At 40.8% G+C, this 22,468-nt stretch overlaps 1 protein-coding gene across 2 annotated transcripts in view; it reads left to right on the forward strand.

The window, feature by feature from the left end:
• LOC135324637 (CMP-N-acetylneuraminate-poly-alpha-2,8-sialyltransferase) overlaps positions 1-22,468 on the forward strand; it is a 62,280-nt gene that overhangs the window by 34,722 nt on the left and 5,090 nt on the right. The window lies entirely within an intron of this gene.

Below are 22,468 nucleotides of genomic sequence, written 5' to 3' on the forward strand. Positions count from 1 at the left end.
TTATTTTTATTTTTATTTATCTGGTGATAATAGAAGTCTCTTTCTTTTTTTTCCCTTCCCTCTTGCTGTGGCAACTGCTTTGTTTCTCATTATCAGAAAAAGATACAATTCAAACTTGTAAAACTTACTATCTTAATGTTAAATTTCAGGCTTCAACTAGAGGAGAGCAACAGAATCAGTCATGAGAGAAATAGTAAGGAAATTGCTTATTTTCAGATTTTTGCAGCTTAGTTTATCTACCACGAGCAACAGTGCTGTGCCTAATGTTAATGACTTAACAAACTAAGCAGGGAATAACACATAGTTTATTCATACAGTATATTTTCAGTTTTATATTAACTTTGACATCTATTTGGCCACTATCTTAATATTTTTCAGTTGTCGGGGTTTTTTCCTTCTCTTGAATAAAAGCTGTTATTTCCTATGTTTCTGAATAACTATAAAAATGTGCAAAATTAGTTATCTCTCATTGGCCTTATTCTGCTCCTGTAACAAAAATTGTAGCCGTGAAGCTGAGGAGTAAACCAGATGTGGTTTTCATAGTCAGCCTTGGAGGAGCAAAGTAGAGAGAACTGGAGTATTTTGAGAATAGTATTGGGCCGATGGTGTTAATGGGATGGGAAGTAGGTTCTCCGATTTTGAGATGAGTGAGTTGAGCCATCTATTGACCTTGCACAATATACATGTGTGTGAGGAAGTCCTGGGAAGTTTGCTTCTTTTTCATTATCATGTTTCTAAGTTAAAACTTTTAATAAAAACAATTCTGATATTTTTTTGTCTGAGAGTTACTGAGGGTTCTCAAGGACGTATGTAGTTAACGTTTGGTCTTACTGAACTTTTATGATGAGGAGCAGTTGTGTTGGATATCCAGCCAGTAATAGATTTCTTCAAATGGTTAGTTAATTACTGAGGTTCAGTGGAAATCAGGAAATACCTACAGTTTTGAATGCTCTGACTAAAGATGCCTTTCCATCTGAACTTTTAAGTAAAACTGGAGAGCTGTTATGATGCCATGTTATGATACGACAAATTGTACTAGTTCTAAATACCAGGTATATATTTATGATTTTTTTTTCCAAATCAATCCCTTCATCTGCTGAAAGAAATACCTAATCACAACAAGAAAATGTAAAAACGCTAAGATTTTTTTTTTCTCTTCAAATCTTTGTTGCGTATTTTTAGGAAGAAAACAAAACAAAAGAGAGAAGACAGAAATGGATGTACATACCTGTTATTGTTCCTTTTGTAGTTCTTTAATACTACGCTTCTGGCTGTCACATTGGCTTTAAACAGAGCTAGATCAAGAACAAAGTGTGAATTGTTTTTCTGCATGGGTGACCATGATATATAAAAGATGATGCCAGCGGGCCCTGACAGTTACTTTTTACTTCCTTTCAAGTCACAGGATTGTTTATGGAACTGAATAAACAGTAGTAGGTGTCAGTGTATGAAGGAGCCGTTTGGCTTAACATCATCTGTAGCCTCCCTTTTTAGTTCACATGCGTTTCTTCCAGGATGCTTTGAAGGGTTTGTTTAAAATGGCTGGGTTCTTGTTCAAATATGGAGAAAGACTTTGGGCTTCAAATTAAGACTTAGGCAGGATTTAGGTATTTTATGTCTCAAGTTACCAAGTGCCATGGCCAGTGGTTAATTTGCCGCAGCCCATAGCGAGCGGGGGAAGCGGTCCGTCTCCTGTGCCAGGAGTCAAGGGCTTGACGCGCTCCTCGGCTGGGTAAGCGAGAGAGGGTCTGTTCCTTCCTCTTTCTCAGGGAATGCATTTTTTTGGAAACTTGCTAGATCAGCCAAGTGTAGGCCTTTCAGAGACCAGGGGAAGCTTGCTAAGCTTTTCCACTTTGCATCAGAGAATCAGAGGCTCAGTGAGTTAGAAAGTGAGAAAAATGGTGAGCCTGGCTGTTTCAGGCACTGGGGGCTAAAAAGGCCGGGTGGTTTGATCAGTGCTGTAATGCCCACCATTAGTTTTAAGCAAAGAACATGTTTTGAAAGAAAACTATTGACTTTAACCCATCAGGAAAGGGGTCTGCATCGTGCTTCCTCAGCATTGGAGAGGCCCCGTAGCTGGCGGGTGCCTGAGGGGTGAGAGGAGGTGAGATTTAAATCTCTCGCCTGTCCTCATTTCCTTCCACGGGCTAGATCGACGTCTCTGTCTTGCTGCACATCCTGCCTCGCACACCTCTTCCAGGAGCGTCTGGTTTCTGCGAAGCCCATTCTCAGGTGCCCTGCTGTTCCCCTGCCCATGGATAGGCAGTCCAGGAGATTAACACTGCGTGTGGATTCACACTGTGAGCCTGAGGCCACAGGAAAAATTAAGACTATCACCTCTCTTTGTAAAATGTAAAAACTGTTACTGTTATTTTTTCAACTTTTTTACCATATTTCTGTACTGAATTCATACTTAATGTAGCTCATGGGCACAGCGGAGACAGCTTATTTGCATTTGTCATTCTCTTTTTAGTGGGCGCAAGAGTCATACTATTTGCATCCTTGAAGTATTCATTTAGTGAAGTAGTCAAAGAACATTGAGTTAGACCAAGTTATTGCTAGCACTTACTTTTCCCTTTAAACTTGGTTGCGCTTTGCTGGCTAGCAGTGGGATGCAGGGGAATTGCCAACCAGAACGAGTAATCATTTTCTCTCACAACTTGCAAGCGAAGAAGACCTGCAAAAGGATCTGAGATAAGACCCTACTGAGAGCAAGTGCAACTACTGGTGTCAGAATGTTTTGGAGGCTCATGGGTTGGTTTTTATCTTTTTTCTTTTCCTATTTCAATCTGAATGTGTGCACGCTCACCGGAGGTGTTGGCAGGGAGGAAGTAGTGGGTATATCAGTCATGCAGAAACAGACAGGTGGCACAGCTTATGCTTGTGTCAAAATCCTTAGGTTCAGATGAAACGTGTAATGTGCAGAAGGACTAACAGTGCTGCAGCCTTGAAACTGGCACCATTTCCAGCAGGGTAACGTTCGTTTTATATTGCTTCTATAATGTAATATTCATCCGTGGGCTTTGCAGAAGTGCGTGTTCAGCATGAATTTTCCAAATGAGGTCTCTCACGCCTTTGCTCTGCAAGGTGCAGAGCAGAGGAGGGTGCAAGAAACAGAAGGTAGACTGCAGCACACAACTCTCAGCGAGAGGAAGCTCTGCGAGGTTGTCTGTAGTGTCCTTCCTCCTGCTGAAGCCACTGGGAGTTGCTGCAGAGATGAGCAGACTCCCCACCGCCCAGGGTGATGCAGGAGGGCTGTGGTGGAGTGCCAAATTTGCCTAAGACGTTTTGGTTTTAAATCATGAGATTACTGAGGCGTTGTTGCTATTTTGGTATGATGCTCATCCTTTGGCTTAGAGGAGAAAGAGAAGAGGAAATGTGTCTGTGTAGACAGCGCTTTTTTTCCTGTTTTTATTTTTAATTTCTATAAACTTGTTTGTAATATGTAAAACAAGTTCCGGGCATGAAATATCTGGGAAATGTGCCAATATGTAAACACATTTGATTTCTATGACATTGATGACTTGAAGCTGAATAGCTTGAATTCAAACTGAAGATCTCACTTCAAATTAGTATTAATTACATGGCTGGTACAGCATGGTAGCTTAGTAAAGCCATTGGCAATATACCATGACTTTCAGTTTAATATTCATTCATTGAGTAAGACAGTTCGGTTTTTGCTTAAAGGCTTTAACCAAGAAAGGGACAAATATTCCCTTTCCTTTTGAAAGATTTTTTTTTAAAAATACTTCTACACAACTTATTTAAAAAAAGAAGGAAAAAAAAAGAGTAATCTCCTTACAGTCCACTGAACTGGCTAGCTGCCTTGTTTTGAATTTGTCATAATTCTTTTTTTCTTTATTTGATTTACAACAGCAATAATAATAGTAGAGAGCTACTCACCTGGACACCTTTATTGTATGTTAAAGAGTGGATAAACCCCCCAGTAAGAAAATAAGGAAAGTTACACAATGAACAGCACACATCTCAAAATTTCTTTGACAGATACTGGCTAATCATGACAAAAGCTTTTGACATATTTCTCTATATTCTATTCTGAAATAGTAGAAAAGAGAAGTTGATGTAGAAAGTTGTCAGATTGGCAGATCTTGGAAGAAAGCAAGCTAAAGATGGGAAATCTTTCTGGAGAAAGAGCGCCCTTTAATCTCCTTAACTTAAAAACCGTAGGAATTTCTGTTGGGAAGTCATTGCTTGGGGAATTCATAGAGGGATCCGGAGCCTTTCGCACAGGTATCATCTGTTTGCCTCTGACCTCGTGTAGCAGTGACCTAAAATTATTTTTTCTCCATCTAGCACATGTCCTTGTGAAACCAGTTGGTGGGCTTGGCACAGCTCCTCTCACATCACATTGCTGCTAATTGGCATTTTTGTTGGCATTGTTTGCAGCAAAGCTAAAGCCTAATAGGATGTGAAAAGTGAGCAACAGTGGCTCTTTAAAGGCGCGGGTCCTTTGGCATGGCAGCATGTGGCCTCCTGTGTGTTGCTGAGGTGTGCTTTGCATAGTCAATGGACTTCGTAAGAGGCTCTGTCGCCTCTCGCTTCTGCAGAGCTCTGCATTCAATTAGGTTGTGATGCAGCAAATTGTTCCTATTCAGTCATGTTCTTCAACACATGCCTAACTCTAAGCACATGCTTTAGTGCCCGTTTTTTTTAACCGTTTAAAGGTTTTATGGAATCTTGATCCTAGGGAGCAATTTCTACCTCCTTAATTTACTGAAGTAGTTTATTTTTATTTGTACGCAGCCTGGCTCTTCAGGTTAATGCAGTGACAGCTGTGGGATTTATTACTGTAAAATCAATACCTTTTATAGCTGATTAATCTGCTCTGATTCATTGCATTGATCAAATCTAAGTGCCTGTAATGGATATTTCATGTAATAATCTCTAAAAGGGAGACTAGAAATTGTATTGATTAAATCAAAATAGGTCAGATTTTCCTCTATAAAACTGACATTAGTCTAACAAATAACATATCACTGAACATGTTGTTTTAGTGCATCTACCAGGAGCTGCGATTTAGACATTATTGACTTCAGCCTTCATGGGGAGATTGGCACAAGCTGAAAACCATTTTAAACTGTTTATCAGCCCAATGAGCATCTTGAAGATATGTTCAAGTTCACGGTCTGCAGTTTTCAGTATCGGTTCAAGTGCAGTTAATAGATTGCTCTGTGATGCAGGGCATAGCCCTCATCCTGGGGTGCTCTAGGTAAATTGCCTCCTATTGCAGGGACACCAGACATTCATATTCCACAGCAGAGAGCAGCATGTCCCATAGTTGTGTCTTTTTGTCTTTTTAGGGCAAATTTAACATTTGATATAAGGTGTTAGGAAACAGTCTCTTGGGAATAGGGGACCTGGGAAGTAGGCATTCTGGGGATCAGATCATTTATTTCATGGTTTTCTGAGATGACATGGACTGAATTTAATAACTCTGGTAGTTGCTTCTGTTGTGTTCTTCCTTCCTTAACATACTGAACACAGTGCATTTCATTCTAATTTCTCATATATTTATTTCCTTTTTTATGGACATTATAGCATTGACAGTGTTTCGAAAATTTGTATGGGGGGTGTCTGTTGCAGGAATACATTTACTTGGCATTAGTGTAAGAACAATTATTCATACCAGTAGGAAAGACTAGAGCTAATGCTGAAATGTAGATTAGTACAAGCTGTTAACTTTAATTACACCACTCCAGTAACGTGCTGATGCAGTTTTCGGAGGAAAAAATACTAGTCAATTGTAATTTGCAGTAATGCTTTCAGAAAATATCAAAAATCCCATGCTTTTTTTTTTAATGCATATTTTATAGATTTTGATTGGTATACTGGGTTACAAAGCACTTAGCTCTGTCCACCAGTCAGTCTGCTGTTTGCAGTAAGACTACATCCTTCTGTTTCTCTTACTAGCTTTATAGCTGAATTGCCGCCTTTGTTCAAACAAAAGCTGTTTCTCTGCTCTTCCTTTGACGTGGCTTTTCCAGAGAAGCAATGGCTTGTGTGGTTAGAGTCCCACCCATTCAGCCCCGCTCCTGTATTGTTCCAAACCAGATTCCTTTCCCACTCCATTTGCCCATGTTTGATGTGGGAAATAGCTTCGCCCAAGGTTGATGAAGGTTTTTTCATGCCCTCACAAATACCACTCCCCAGAAGAAGCCAGGGCCCCAGGGCACAGTTCAGCCAAGCACCTAAGTTCATGATTAACGTGAACCTGCATTAGTTCAAATGAGACTAAAATTCAAAGTTAGGATGGAACGTTTTGCTACTTAACCTCTCTGGCAGCTAAAACATCATCTGCAAAATCAGCATCGCATAATAGTCATGCAACAGGAAAATTCTTGTTTTATGAGTTCAAGTCAATCCTCAAATAGATCAGCCTGGCTTTATTAGAGGAACTATCATTATGGTGCAGGATATGGGTCAAATTCATTTCTTGGCTGCAGTGCCCTTGCTGACGGCAGCCGTTGTGCAGGCTGCTTGAATGGCCTTTCTGAGGTAGACTGACTAAAATAAACGCCCTTTCAGGGGGAAAATGTGGGTGGGAAAAAGCAGGCTGCTTATTTAATGCTCTGCCCGGTCTCTGCCTGCTCTGTCTCGGTGGGGCAGGTGAAATTCAGGAGATCTGATTTCTCAGTTGTAGCCCAAGGGACTGGCGAGGCGCTTGCCTGGGGCTGTACTTGCCACCCCGCAGCGGGCAGTACCCTGGCAGGACCCCAGTACGGGTTTTACAGAAAACAGCGCATTTTCTTTGGTCTGTCACTCTTTCATATTTTCACTGTTTTGCCTCCCCCCCGCCCCCCACACCTCTACACATGTTTCTTGAGAAAAGAGTTTTCTTTCTGTGGACAGAGTTGTCTCGCATAATGTCGGGAATTATCCAAATCATTAAACTGACTTCCAGAGAAAATACGTCTATAGGTTTGTCTGTATCTGCTGAGTTCTGCATCTATTGCAGTTGAAGTGTGCTACAGTCTATGGGCTCGAATATCTTAGTTTTGTGTTTGGTTAACTTGGGGGGTTTATTTGTAAATTTTGGATCATTTTACCAGTTTAGATCAATTATTAGGCAAAGTACAAAAAAATACATTTTTTGTAATCTCTTTCTCTTCTTGCCTTTCATCCTTTTGCTTCATCCCTTCCATTTAATCCATGCTAATTCTAATAATCTTTTTAGAAAAGGAAATAAGTAATATTTAGAATATATATGAGAGAAAAAAGCAAGGGATTCTCTCTAAAACATACTTATATTTCTAGTCCCACTTATTTAAAATGCACTAACAAATAACCACTGACTTTTATAACAATTTGTTAGCATTGGGCCCAGTGTATTTCCCAAATGTAAACCTAACACTGCTTTTCCTGACAAAGATGTTGTCCGAAAAGCGGATTCGTTGCCCGGTGTGCAATGAGCCAATAATTACACACTCAGGAGAGACATTTATTTATTTATTTCAGAGTTGCGCAAGCCTGGGTGCTCAGTGGTCTCCCACAAATCGAGCACACCCCCCCAACTTTTCAGGTAGCATTTATACAATCAAATTTGCCATATTTGTGACTTCCTTCCTCTTATTGCCATATTTGTGACTTCCTTCCTCTTCTACACTGATTGGTTAATGATTTCTTCACATTTCCCTGGGTCCCACCCCTGCTTCTCAAGGTTCTGATCAATTAATTAACACTGCCCCAGCTGGGTCAGTAGGTGTTATCTTCCAAGGCCCTGAGGAAGAAGACATAATCCAGACCCCTTAATCATCACTGTTTTAACAGTGAGAGGAAGCTTTTTACTTCCCAAGGTCTTGGCGCCCAAACAGGCCTTATTTCTCAGCCTTGGCATCCTCCCTTCTGGAGAGTGGGGCACAGGAATGCAGACTGCTTGTAACTCCCTTATCTTTCCAGCCTGCACCAGCTCTGAGGCCTTTTCTTAACGAACTAGGAGCACGGCCTAAGGCTTCAGCAAATTTAGCTACTTATGCTAAGCAAGTGTGCGGCTACTCATGCTAAATAAATTCTATCTAAGATAGAAGTTATCCAAATCTACCTACTTCAAACATTCTTTCTGAGCTTCTCAGGGTTGTCTTGTAACAAAGAGACTTAGGTTTTTTGCTTGCACGGTCAGCATACTTACTTTTCTAAGCATCATTTGCCTGTGTTGAATGGGTGATTTAGCAGAACGGGGACGTAGTGGTGCTCCAATCTTTAATGTCTAAAGATCTATTTTAAACTGTGGTTTGGTTCACCAGTTAAAATGGGTTTAGGGGTTTCGATGTAGTCCCCCGCGTGTGCCGCACCACATAGGAGAAGGGCACGGCTCGGCACTGTTTGCTGTCCCCGCTCTGGAGCAGCGTGCTGGCCTGCAGTCACAGGGACCTGCTCGCGTCGAAGTGCATTAGCAGAACCGCGTGGGCAGAGCAGCAGGGCTCCTTTCCCCCGTTACGCTTAGCATGTTCACCGGTCATGAGCATTAGTATTAGCTCAGATTCTCTGTGTTACTGTCTCCAATCATGAGTGACAGAAGGCTATTGCTATTATCAGTAGCGATTTCTGTAGGTCTTTAAGCCTGCATGCTGCAAGTGCCCTTCCAGCCAGGAAACCAACTGCCGCACTCAGCAAAGCTTTGCTGGGCGTTTTGCCCGCTCTGCCCTGGATGTTAAAAGGAGCGAGGAAGAGAAAGCATGGCTTTTCACTGAGACCTGCGGAGCCCATGAACGGCTGAGGTGAATTCCCTTCTAGCTTATACATGGACTGATTGTCCATGAAGCTTTTCTTTCCGGTTGCGTTGCAGGAAATTGGGAGATACTTGTGTAACAGAGGGCACACCTGCGCTCAAATTTCTTACTTCATTAATGAAAGTGTGTCAGGAGAAAAGATTGCTGTTAGAGTCTCTGGATGAAACCCCAGCCTTACTGAAACACATGAGAAAACTCCCATGATCTTCCATACAGGCGAAGCTGCACCCTTTGCGATAAGCTTGCTAGGGTTAGCAATTGGTGCAGGGAGAAAGTTGAGGACAGGGGGAAGGAGAAGAAAGTAAAAACTTGCTAAATCAGTGCATTTACAAGTCACAGAAAAGTAATGAATGGGGCCATTTTGTAGCTGCACTTAACAAAAAAATTCTCTTCCAGGAAAATTGTTTCTCTTCCATGAATTCATGTAGAAGGAATAAGACAATGGAAGGAGGAGGACTGTAAAATGATGACAAATAGTAGGGTTCAGTATCCAACCTGTTGGTTCTACATTTTTCCTAGTTAATCGAATGCTTTATTTTTGTGCTGTTTTCTCATCATTGCTACTGTACTTTGCTACAGACATTGTGGATTTTATTTAGTATTAGCTAAGAATTGACTGTTTTTTGAGCCATCTAAAGAGATCTCAGATCTTCCGTATTGAATCTTTGTAAATTCACATGCATGCTTTTTGATCATCATTTTTACCCTCAAGGTATTTATTGAGTAAGTCTGCTTCATTCTGTTCAAGTGTTGTCTGTCATTTTTAATGGTTTTATTTTAGCCCTTAATATTTCTGTATGTTTAAGCAGTCCCATGAGGCAAGTGTGAAATATATAAACAAGAGTTTGTGGGTTCAGAGTCGTTTTTAAGTATTGGAAGTGTAAGGAAGAAAGACCCCACTAACGCCAGCAACTTTTAACCAGTGTTAATAAAAAGTTAATTTACTAGATGCAGATTCAGTCTATATTAATCAAAAATAGATTGGTTTGAACTTTCAAACTGACACATCGACTTTGATCATCTGAGTGTAAAGATAACTCCCTCATTTATAATGTGTGAGGGGGGAGTAAAACAAGAAGAAATTGCTGTAATTTTATTATTTATCACTGGCGGATTCTATTTTAGGCCCAAGAAATGGAAGAAATGTAGGGTTTTTTGAGCAGGTCAGAATCAATTAACCTGAAGGAAGCATTTATGTATGTTCATAGAATTATGTATTTTGCCCCATTATCTGTATTCCAGGAATATGTTGTTATCTAAATATGGCACAGAAGTAAGGTAGAAATGGAGCACCCGCTGTGAAAAATACCTGCTTCCACTAGACTTGTGGAAGGAGCTAAATTGCCAAAAAAGAAAACCCTTTCTCCAGAAGAATCTGCATTAGCTTTCTTATTTTGTAAAATGTACTCTAGGTCTATTCTGGAAAGGCCAGTGCACTGTTTCTCTTCTGTGCTCTCTAAATGAATTGAAAGCGACTTCTTTTGACACGAAAACATGTTTGGCTCTTAAGAATTTTGTGGATGAGTTGAGGGGATGGCAGTTTTAAGTGAAGGCATGCAGTGTGCTAGAGCGAGTGCCAGCTGATGACCTCCATGGCACTGAAGCAAAGATTAGTGTTTAGGTGGCCATGCAACAAAAGACAAAAGGCATTTACTTGCAAAGGCTCAGTACTTGTTGGCATAAATGAATTTCCAGCAGCTTAAATGATTTTTTAAAAAGCTTATTCATGTGTGTTCTTTGCTATTTTCACTAGTTGTGTAAGTAAACAGCCTCTATTCTCCCTTGCCCTCCTGTCATGTGGTGTCACCAAGACTATTTCTAAGTACCCAAGCAATAGATCAACGTTTCACAGATGTTTGGAGAGCAGGAGGGAGACACCAGTCTGAGCAAAGTCCAAGTGCTTGGAATGGTAGGGATCAGTGACTGCTGATGGGCTGGTGCAGAGGTAATGACACCTGCAAGAGGAGCTCTGGTGGTCTGGCCTCAAACAATAGGTCATATAGAGAGCGTGTGGGCATGATGGTCCTCCTGACAGTAATTAGTGAGAGCAGCTAAAGCTCAGTCTGTTAGTAACAGCACTGTGTTACAAACGGGGTTAATCTTGAAGCCTCTCCAGTGATCTTCTGTACTTCCAACCTACTTCTCCACTTGGGATCATCTTTATCACAATATATTTTAAATGTCATTATACCATTACTTTGATTTGGGTTCTTCACTGTCCTGAAGAAGAATCAGCTAGTTCCTAAAGGATGTTCCTCTTCGAAGCTCACGTTTCATTCACTGTGTCGTGTACAAGCACACACAAGCTCCCACTCCTGTTTCTTCTTTTTTTCTTTTATTTACTTACTTTGATCTTTATAATGGCAACCAAAGCATGACAGTGGGAAGTCAGGCTTTGCTATTGTGCTAACATCACATTTACAGTCAGTCTTTCCTGACAAGCTCCAAAACTCGCCTGTGTTACCGAGCAAGGGTTGTCCCGTTTGCTCATGATCACCATTCTTGGCAGTTTTGTAGTCTCTGAGTAGAATCAAAGGACATCATTTAAAATAGAAATTTCATTAAATAGAATTTAAAAATAGAAAATTCACCTTGGCATCTCAAACACAGCAGACCAGTTCTGGTGAGACTCCTCAAAGAATAGCACACACATGTTAATTGTGGTCTTCAGCAGAAATCCTGGGGACTGTTCCTGCTACCATTTAGGTCAATAGTTAACTGCCACTGGGTGTCTATATATTCGTGGGTTTAGTTTGGATGCGGAGTGCACTTTCTCAGTAAATGCCCTGATCATTCTCATTTTCAGTACTTTGTGTCACGGAAAGGTCTTAGAGCACATGATTTTCCAGTGAACATAAGCTGGGGCAGTCCCGTAGCACACCAAGTACGCTCCGACTGCAGAGGGGCACTTGCCTCGCAGTGCCTGCCGGAAAACACCTGGGACGTGTGAGGTGTGGCCATCCCCTACTCGGCACCATCCATCTCACCCTGCAGAGCGGCTCCCCCACTACTGGCTAACGTAGCTCCAGTCACTGACTGCGCGTGGAGCAGAAACGTGGATAACTTTGGCATCATTTTAAATACTCTTTTGCCTTTCCCATTCTGTATTTGAGTGGTGGTCCTGTTGTGGAGCGCTGTGAGACACTTGCAGTTCTAAAAAATTGTTTCCTTTCGTTGTAATATCAATTATGTTGTAGAAGTAAATGTAATCCGTGGTTAAGGCAGAATACTCCCCCCTCCACTCCAGGGGGAAAAAAAAGTAAGAAAAGGAAAGAAAGCAAGCCTAGCTCTAAGAGTCCATAGTTATTTTAAGGATTGATTTCTGCTATGAGGTATCTTGAGACAACAGTATTTGGCTGAAGCTGTTGACTGAAAGATATTACTAATGCATTTGTTAGAGGATAGTATTCTATAGTTTTTACTTTTCCAAGGATTTAAATTCAGTTAATTTTTTTAATGTTTGAAGCTAAAGTATGTAGGCCTCTGTTAGGGCCTGGCTTCAGAGACATTCTCTGCATATCAAGGAACACTCCCGTAAGAGTTTAAACTATCTTGTCAAAAAATCTCCCTCAATTTCTAGCAAGGTAATTGCCAGGGCTTTTTCAGACTGAAGTCTGAGTTCAAAATGTCTGGCAGGCTGTTAGTATGTAAATACCGCTGAAATTCAGTGTGTTTCCTCATGTGTAATCTCCTTTGCAATCCCATATCCCTCATCTTTAAACACGGTTATCTTTGAATATAGTTTAGTAGCTGTGTGCAAGTCTACAGCACTATCCACATAAGATTTACTTGTTGTAGGAAGGGTTACAGAGGAGGCCCTTCACTGATACTCTCCTTCAAGGGAAATCAGTGTGTACCTGAATTTCAAACCATGTTTTTTTTATCAGGATTTCCTAGTGTATTTAGGTTTTCAAAAGAGCTACTGATGTAAAAAAGATTTAGAAATGTAGTAAACGTGCTTATTTTTTGCTCTCAGAGTACCTGTGCTTGGATATTGTCTAGATAATGTTAACTAATATTTGTATGAGTAACCAAAAAAGTTACGTTGCCAGTTTGATCATTAGGATATTGCTTATGGAATGAAAGCAATACACTTCCAGTCACACATTAACTGTCTTTTGAAAAAAAGACATCACGTTTTTACTTTGACATGTTTATCATTTTGCAAGTCACATCGTTCTCTTTTCACAGAAGCACTTGGAGATGTTTCTTGTTAGTGCTATGCATAACTTGCTATTGCAAAAGAAAAGATATACAGGGCAAAACAAAAGATACACAGGTGGGGACTAGTATTGCTACAGTCCTGTTGTTTTCTCTTAGCCTACTGATTGAAATTTAATGTAAGATGTTATTTCACAGTCTGGTTCTGTAGGGGCCTGCTAGGAGAAATTAATACACTATTATTTACATTGATGCTAGCTAGTCTTATCATCGAAATCTAAAGTGAACTAGCTATTAAATCATAGTTTCCTTTCTCATGTATAGTCTTTTCCAAGAGAATTACAACTACTTTTTAAAATATACACAGCTATTCCAGCTGTTTCTGTGGGTTAATTGCAGAACTTGGATTGTGTTGCATTGAATAGCAATAAATATGCATTGTTTGTTGCTTAAATGTGGGTTCATTTTATTTTCTTTTTTGTTCTTTGAGATTTGCAACTCCTGTTGCTTAAGTCCCTTCTGCAGGGATTTACTACCTGAGCGAGACTCAGCTTCTTCAGAAAGGAGGGTGTTTCTAACAGCAACCTCAACATTTCTTGGAAATTTCAGAGTATTTTTTAGAAAGCTTTTCCTTCTTGACTAAGAGTCCTTGGTCTAGCTGCTCTAATAGGTTTTGAATGGATTTGTAACTCTGTGAATATTTAGGCATCTAAAATCTTCTGTAGGAACAAGATAACAGACAAAAATACTTTAGACAAAAATACTTTAAGCTTTAAACAAACAGAAAATACTTTGATTTGTAAATAGCATACAATTTTGTTTCCACTTGTTATTCCTGAGGCCTGAAAGACCATTTGCATTAACCAGTTTCACAGATCTGTACCCCATAATAGTGTGAAAACAAAAGAGCATTTACAAGTTTCCTAGCTGAGTAAGAGCAGTGATCTGTCTGCAGCTGAAAGATCCCTCATACGAGCAGTTTGGTGCAGAGGTGGAAGTGTTTAGGGGAACACCATGGATATTTCTAAAATCTAGAATTTTTGCCATAAATTTTAACTTTTAGTGCCACTCCAGAATGCCTTACTCATGACAGCGGCGAGCAGGGTGCCGTGTAGCTCTCCGCAGACTTTTTGGGGGGGATGTGGGTGATGTGTCCTTCTCTCTGACTTGTCAGAGAGCTTGGTCTAGTGGATGTCCTCTGAGAAGGCCCTGGGCCTGTTAAAAACAGCTGCTCCAGCCACTGCTGCTGTCTTTACGGTCTTCCTGAACTAGAAGGCAGATGGTTGCCCTTGGTCTCCTTCTGTACCACAGCACAGGGTACAGGGCCCTTGCAAAGGATAGGAGAGCCTAAACTTACCTCCTCCCCCTTCTGAGAAAGTTCGTGCCCACATTTTCCACAGTCATGCTCTGCCACGTATCAGAGGGCTTTTCTGGGAAAGGGCCGTTGTCTCTCCGTCCTGCTGGAGTGCTTCTGCCTTAAAATCAACAAAATCTGTGGGCAATTCTGGAAGTGCTTGTCTAGGAAAGGAGAGTCAAGGGCTCTGCAGGATGGACTGATTATATGATGGTTTAACAGAAAAAGTTGATGTGTTTGGCTTATGGCTGTGGAGGATTCCAGCTGTGACACCAAAATCTTTTGTTTGTCTGAGCAAAGAGTTCTTATGGCTTAACCGATCTTAACTGTGGCAACCTTTCTTAATTCACTGGCAGCAGAAGGGTAATGTTATGCTCTATCTTGGAGCCTGCTTACATTGAGGTGATCTTCCATACATTGATTAAATCTGCTTTAAGAGAAGATTATGCTAGAGCAACAGTGCAGAGCAGAATAGTCGCCTATAGCAGGGAAGCTGGACCACGCTCGTGCTTAGGTGTAGTAGCGCAGGGTGCGGATGTATCCTGTACCATGATTGTGTTTGCCCTTGATGTCACTGGTTCTTCTTTTATTGTTCTGAGGATCAGAAACGTTGCCACATAGAGTCCCATCTCTTGAGTGGTCTTCAAATTTGGCTTTATAAATGAGAATGTGAATTTACTTAGCAGAGCAAAATGAAGGGATAATAGGAGAAAAAAGCTTACATCCATGCAGTGAATTAAGCTTGCTAAAAGGAGAGTGACAATTTTAGTAAGTAAGTGTTTCTACTCTTCATAAAGTGCATTATTCCTTTTGATGAAATAGTTGTTGTGTATGCTGTTTCAAAATATTGTATATTGAAAACTGCAAAGCAGATATTATGTAAATACTTAGCAGTATTTCTTGGCTGGCTGTCACTCTCTCAACGAACTGTTCACAATTTAATTTTTTCATACTCTAGATTTCCTGTACAGCCCCCTGCCTAATGCATATCTCAGTAGGGGATGGAGAAATAGAAATTTTTAGCTACTGCATTCACATAAGAGGGTCAGATGAAGGGTTGTTGCTAATGTTCACATGATTAATCGCACTAAAGACATGAAAGTGTAGGAAGATGGAACAGGGCACCAGAGGATGCTTTATCCTTTCTGAGTTTGAAGAGGTTGTTTTAGCTGACACCTTATAGAGAGCTAGATAAATAAATTGAATAGGGATCCTGCCTTACTGAAGACAGTGGAAGTTCAGCCTTTGATCCCAGAGAGGTGTAAGTCAGACCTTGTGTGGTCCAACATTTCTGACTCAGGAGTAAACGTATGATAAAATTGACAGCCACAGCATAGTTTTATAGCAAGGTGTACAGTGTTTCTATGCCAAGACTTCTGTGATTCCTTCTTCAATGTCCTGTGCCATTTTTGTACATACTCTCTAAAGCAGACACTGGCTCCAAGATCATGAAAGTGGCCTTTTACATTAGACCCCTCTATCTAGCGTATGATGGTCATAGTGCTGACAGGCACCAGCATGGATGCTTAGCACAGAAGTCAGAGACGAAGGAGGTGTCGTGGTCACCCTGCGGTACGCATGCCAGTGGTCAGCAGTTTAGCTGGCCCCTGAGAAGGAGCTTCATCCGGACCGCTGTGTTTGTGAACTCCACCCATTTGTCTCTTTGTAACCGTTTCAACCGTTGTCGTCCAAAACCTCAGCAACGCAACGAGTTCCAGGCTTCGGTGGTGTGGCGTGTGAGAAGGTACTTCCATCTGTTTATTTTGGACCTGCTACTGAATAATTCCACTGAGTCCGTAGTTCTTGTGTTGCAGTAGTAATTAAATCCCTGTTCACCTTCTCTGTATACTACATAATTTTAGAGCTTCCTGTCGTATCCCCACTTAGTAGTCGCTTTTTCAGGCTATTCTGTTTTCTCTCTCCTGCTACAGGAGTTACTTTATTCTTCTGATAAGACTGTCAGAAGATGATGTTGCCTTCCTCTGTATCTCGTCCAGCTCAGCAGTACTTTGTAAGAAGGTGATGGGGACAATATACAGTTTCTAGCTTCTCCTACCAATGGAGGTTTCTTGAGTAACTATGAGGTCTTTTGTCTTTTTTCTCACAATCTTTTCCACATATTTTACTACTTGTTTATGCTAATATTTTACCTTTTTGTTTATCATATGAGATCTCAGAAAGCTCATTTAAAAAATACTCTCTCCATTTGGTGGCTGCAGAAGGAGCAGAATTTCAGTGACAGGCAAGTTTGTATGAGTGGGTTCACAGGGAGACCAGCCTGCCGCTCTGAGTACAGTTTGGTATGTGATCTTTCAGAGCGATCCAGAGTTATAAACATGTATGTGCTTTCTCAGATTCAGTCCTGCCTAGGTGAAGTAGTTAAAAGTCTATTGAAATAAGCTCGACCAGATTCAGATCTCATTTGTACTGAGTAATTCTAGGGAAGCTGATATGCAGATATGGTAAATAAAGGTGTTATATATGCTAAATTACCTGATTTTTGAATGTAGCCCATCATGGCAGCTTCTTCTGTATCTCAGACAACACATATCATTTTGAGTACAGCCTTGGGAAAGCCCGTATCATGTTTTAATTTAGTCACAAGTAATGTGTTCCACCGTAGCAGAGTAAACAATTGTCATTCAAATTCCCTTGTATCCATTTAATGGAATGATGATTGACACCAATCATTCCCCATATTGTCAGAAGATCATGTCATCTTTTTTTAAAACAAATGTCTGTATTTCTGTGTTTATTTGAATTTAATTTTTGTTGATAGCTGCAAGAGGTCATTATCCTATAGCAACAAGCTATTTAATTAACATTTCCTCTGAAGTCATGCTGATAATAATACATTCCATTTTATAAATATAAAAGTATCTTGCTAATTATAGGTGGAAGTTTGCTGGTTTTCGACTGCAGATTAAACCATAGGTAATATTTTGATCTGGCAGCCTGAAATGTTGAGGTGCTGTAAACACTAAGTATCAAAGCAGTGTCATCTACTAATACTGATTAACAGGTGTGTAAAATTGATATATCTCACATTCATTAGGCCAGACTTTTTTATATCTTCAATTTAATTGCTTTCCTTACAGTGTTCTTCCTTGCTGCTCTGACTCCTTTCCTTCATGGTTCCATTCATTTTTCCAGATCATTACAAATTACACTAATTTACAGCTTACACAAGCCTTAACACCTACGTACAGTGCTCCTACTTTGTAGCTCGTACTGCATCTGCTGTAGCTGTGCCAGGGCCCGGTAGCAGAGAATTGGGTACAGCTATTGAAGTGTTGTATATGCAATTGGGGGTAATCATTTTGCCAGAAGGTTTATTGCCTCATCAAAGAAGGAATGTTTTCTGTTATATTCGGCTCACACGCTATTTTTCATTTAGCTTTATTTTATTTCAAATTTCTTACATGCAGGGTTGAGTTAAATAGTTAGAGCTCAGCTGAGGTTAAGGAACATGAATGTTTGTGAGGAGTGGAAGACAGTGGTAAAATATTCAAAAAAAAGAAGAAACATACTCAAATGTAGATTTAGAAAGTCCTGAGACCAGATAGACTGAGAGACTTCGACACCAGTAGAAACTCTTAATTTCTAATGTAATTCCACTGATTCCGATAGGGGTGCAGCAGGTGTGGGACTGGAATTCCCTGTCAGAGAGAAGTTATTTCCAATTTTTGCTTCTTTACTTGGAGTGGAAAGCCCTCTTACAGCTGCTGGGGTGGCAGGAATTGGCATGCAAATCTCTCAAATTACAGACATGTTACAATAAATGTATCAGCTGTTTACCCTGTTGACTCATATGCAGCTTAGGACCATTTCCAACTCCACGTGCCACTCCGCAGAAGTGGCACCTTACCAGTTTTTGCCAGCCTGTGCAGGTAATTATCTCTGTGTAAGCCCTGCAGTAACTTACATTTCCTGTTTATTGAATTGTATCCTATTTTTTGGTCTATTCTGTCAAGCTTCTTTTATGTTTTGAGTCTTATCCCCGCACCCCACCCCATGGTATATGCATTCATTTCAGTACTGAAACTGTTTTATTACTGCATTACACGCTGTTTGACCATTGCATTGCCATTGCCTACAACCAGACCCAGGGCACAGCTTTGCTGAGCCTCTCAATATGCAACTTTCTATTCACTGAGAACTACTGATAACTGCTACTGATTATAGTTTTCAAACCAGTTTTTCTCCTAGATAGCAGGAAACTGTAGTATTTTCCTAAGTGTTTTTTGGCTTGCTTATTGAAGTATGAAAGCAAGCTTCCACAAGAAAATGTCAAAATCTTTCCATTTCTAACAATAGCAATTAGAATTTATTGTTTGTTGTCAGCGTGAATAAGAACAGAACACGATCTTATCTTTTACTCGCTCCAAATTTCAAAGGAACTTGTGTTATGAAGAGAAAAATTGTGCATTTTGACTAAGTTGCGCTGACAAAACAGCCGAGCATTTTGCACCCCCCCGCCCCCCCGTGATGTGTGGATGAGAGGCACACAGCAGATGCCATGTACCTGAAAGCCAGGCTTTCAGCACCGTCTCCCGCACCGTTGTATCCGGGTGGTCCGGCGCGGGCCGTAGGAGATCCAGCAGGGAGAGAGGCGGCATGCTGCGTCAGGGCAGGAGGAGCGCTGGAGGCGGCGGGGGGACCCGCATGCCATGGGGGCACGAGGCAGCGGTGAGCCCCGGGGGGTCTCATGGGCAGAAGCGTGGTCGGCCCGCCGAGGGGAGCATCACCCCCTCCCCTCTGCCCGGGAGAGACTGTAGCGGGCCGACTGTGTCCCGCGATGGACCCTCTAATACGGGAAAGGCACTGACCGAGTGGAGTGAGGTGAGCTGGGTAGCAAAACATACGAATCTCTTATTTATGGCGCAGAGCTACATGTAAAAAATCTAGGTGTCAGTAAGATAATAGCACTAAAAAGGAAGGCACAAACATTTTCTTTATACCTAAGGTATTTGCAAGTATTAAGATAATGCTGGCACAAATCTGCTATTGACAACACCTGTCTCCAGCCTTAATGGAAACACTGAAAGATGTCTTTCAGAGTACATTATTTTTACCTGCAGCGTATAGTGAAACATGAAGGAGAGCATTCTTGGAGTTTTAAAATCATGTGAAATCTCTTTGAAATGCACATGCCAAATAGAGGATTGTAGAGAAGAGATCCACATTTGGATGGAAGAGGCAGTCTAGAGGGGTGTGCCCGTGACTTGCATCAGACGTGTAACACGTCTGATGCCAGATAAAAGCTTTGCAGAGGCAAAGAGGCTTGGACTGGGATGAGGAGGTGAGGTGCCATCAGACAGGACTGGCAAGAGACCGAAGAGAGGAGTGGGAGCAGAGGGCCGTGGGTAGAGGAGCTGGCGCCGCACAAGCCTGCCTCCTCACCAGGGACAGAGAGAGCCTTAGCCCTCCTCTACTGCCAGCAGTGTCCTTTCTCTACCTCTAATTTTACAATGCATAGCGCTATTTTTAGTTACCTGGTTGCAATCCTGGCAATAACTCCATGTAATTTTATAATAATTGAGGACATGAACCAGCCTAAATCCATTAGGTGATAAGCTGACCTTTCTTTCATTTTAAATAGTTCAGCAAACTCTCTGTTCTTGCTTGGGTTTTTGATGGCTTTTTTTAGTGGTGTCATGTATTTCACTTATTGTGGAAGGTTTATTTTTAACTTGGATAGTTAATAAAATAAAAAGTTCAATAATCTGCTTTACAGCATGGCCCCACAAAACAGTTGTTGTAGCATGAGACCAAGGGGCTGGGGCAGCAGGGTGGGACAGGGGCTGTCTCAGTCCCGCATCGGTGCGTGATGTGATTACACCCTGCCACATATGGGCTTAACGGCACTAGTGATGCTTAAACACTGGGCTCCGTTGTCCAAAAATGGCGAGATGCACCTATCCCTTTGTAGATTTAGCTTTATTTATATATCCAGTCTAAAAATTGGGAATCGACAGGTCATGGGTGAAAATCTAGCGAATAGCTGTGAGAAACAAAAGATCTCAGATTTATGGGTCTGTGGTAAGTTGCTTCTCTTACTTTGTCATCTTAATTTTACAGAAAATTAATGCATTTCAGACAGGTAGGAAAGCAGGGTATCTCCAGGCTTAAAACTAGCATTATAACAAAACTCCACAACCTGAAAAAGAGCAGACTGAAAAAAGATGCAGAAATGTTCATTGGTCAAAGCATGTACAACATCAGGGAATTGCTAAAAATCTGCCTAAACTAGTTTCATATTAGAGTAGCTACTTGAGTTAAATCGATTATACATATATTTCAGGACCAAAATCACAGAGGCTTACTACACCACACGGTCGTTTTATCAGTTCAAGCAGAGGTTGGGAGCCAGGGATTTGCACCAATGAGATGTCCTGCAGGAGGCTTTAAGCTTCAGCCTGAAGCCTTAAATGCCTCTAACCATTTCATTCATTGCATTACTTGGCTTCTTTTCTCCTCTAGCATAATTGATCTCAAGTTGCCAAATCTCAATAGTAAATACAGCCAATACCATACTTTGGGTATAGTGTTTGGATATCTTTTTCATTTGTAAGAGAAACCCAGCAGTCGCATTTCTCTTCTCTATAATTTCTGAGTATGACAAGCAGTAGAAGATTTGCTTTTAAAATATAAAACCATGATAAGCTCTAATGTGTTAGTGTTTTTTCATGACATCTTTAATACTTATTCCTGCACACAAATGCTCAGTAAAAAGTTGTTTTAATTTCCTTTTCAAATGTTTTGATCTGCCTGTTTGCTGTTAATTTAGTTCTCAACAGTGATCAGCCTATTCCTGTAAGATTGAATTTGCCGTGGATGATACTGGTTGTGCGAGGTCACTACCGTAACAGATGTGTCAGGTCTGATTACTGTTTGGCTAGAGACAGTCATGTAGGTGGCTGACGGTGTGTAGTTACAGTGGGAACCAATTTACTTTTGTAGAGGCAAATATCTGTTTCTGCTAAAATTACATTACTGGGTTTCAGGTTCAGTCTGTTCTGCTTTATCTGTCATATGAAATACCAAAAGTGGTCAGACTGAGTTTTTCAATAACTTTTCTACAAGCAAAAATGGAAAAAAAAAGACCTAAAAATAAAGTTTCTCCTTTGGCTTGCCTTGTCTCAAAATGCCAGGTCAGTTTTCTGAGCTGAAAGCAAACTGCTTAGCATTGTATCTCAGGAGTTTCTCCCATCTGAAAACTTAGGTTTATGTAAACACTGAAGAAAATGGTGTGCAATACATTTGTCCTTTGCACACTTAATCCTTCACTGTTGCATTTGCTTTTTTAATGTGCTTTTAACATCCTGCTTTTTATGGCCAAACAAAATTCTGAGTCATTCCGTCTGTTGGCTTTGGAGAAGCAATCTCGCGGCCTAGAACTGCTTCCCGCCTGCACGATCCCTCAGCTTTCAAAAAAGAAACTGAGTACAATGGAAAAATTTTCTCTTTCAGACGTATATGTTTCTATGGTTCAAAGACATCAGCCTTTAGACAGTGTGGTTTTGGCAAGGCCTGAAACTGAAAAGGCTGATTTCAACAAGATAGTTATTTTTAGTGTTGTACAGCATCTGATGCTTTTAAGACACTTTAATGCTAGTTTGATTAGAGATTTATTTTTACCATCCTTTCTCATACTGATGAATAGATGTTCCCAGGAATCATCTTGCTGTATCCCTAAATGTCTTTAAAATAACACAGTTGTATACTCACAGCTCCAACCCTATGGTAATCCTATTTAACACAAAGACCCTGGCCTAGTGAGGCTAATTTCACTCGATCCCCTCTCTAAGCAGTGGTAGTGGAGTGTACAACTAATTAAGCATTTAGTGAGACAATACAATGGTTTAGGTTTAGGTGGTAATGCTACATAAGGATTTGTTTGTCTCCCATACCTGCAGCTTCTTCTTCCCCCCGTTGGACCACTGCAACTGTGTATGTGACTGCTCTTTTAACTGGATCAGCGGGATGATCCAGGTTGAAGTTTCTAAATACCATTCTTTATTTCTATAGAGTATTAAGAAACTATTGAATTGGACTTGGGAAAAGTGCTTCACCAGTGCTGACACTATTTTAATTTAGTCTTATTTCTAAGGATTGGGGACATGAAAGAGTGTTGGTGGCAAATTTCGAAGGTGCTAATGTGAGTTACGGGCCAGCATCCTGTGCACTTCCCATGTGTCATATG

The sequence above is a fragment of the Dromaius novaehollandiae genome, chromosome Z (assembly GCF_036370855.1).
Source record: "Dromaius novaehollandiae isolate bDroNov1 chromosome Z, bDroNov1.hap1, whole genome shotgun sequence".
NCBI classification, from domain to species: domain Eukaryota; kingdom Metazoa; phylum Chordata; class Aves; order Casuariiformes; family Dromaiidae; genus Dromaius; species Dromaius novaehollandiae.